A 238-nucleotide genomic window follows, 5' to 3' on the forward strand; every position below is an offset into this window, starting at 1 on the left:
GCACACTTTTTTTCTCCGAAAATGCTTTCAACATATATCAATATCAGAAAACATGACGGAGAGCACGCGATTGCAATTTGTTAAGCGAGTCAAAGGCGATGGCAGTTTGATTTATGTGCAATTGGTTGCAGAGTTCAATAATTCTGTTGCAACATACAGATCAAACTCGGCTGAAGGGTTACCTGCCTAAGAAGCAAGTTGCAATAATATCAAAGGAGTTAACAATTTATTCTATTAA

This window comes from Penaeus monodon, chromosome 34, assembly GCF_015228065.2.
Source record: "Penaeus monodon isolate SGIC_2016 chromosome 34, NSTDA_Pmon_1, whole genome shotgun sequence".
Taxonomy (NCBI): Eukaryota; Metazoa; Arthropoda; class Malacostraca; order Decapoda; family Penaeidae; genus Penaeus; species Penaeus monodon.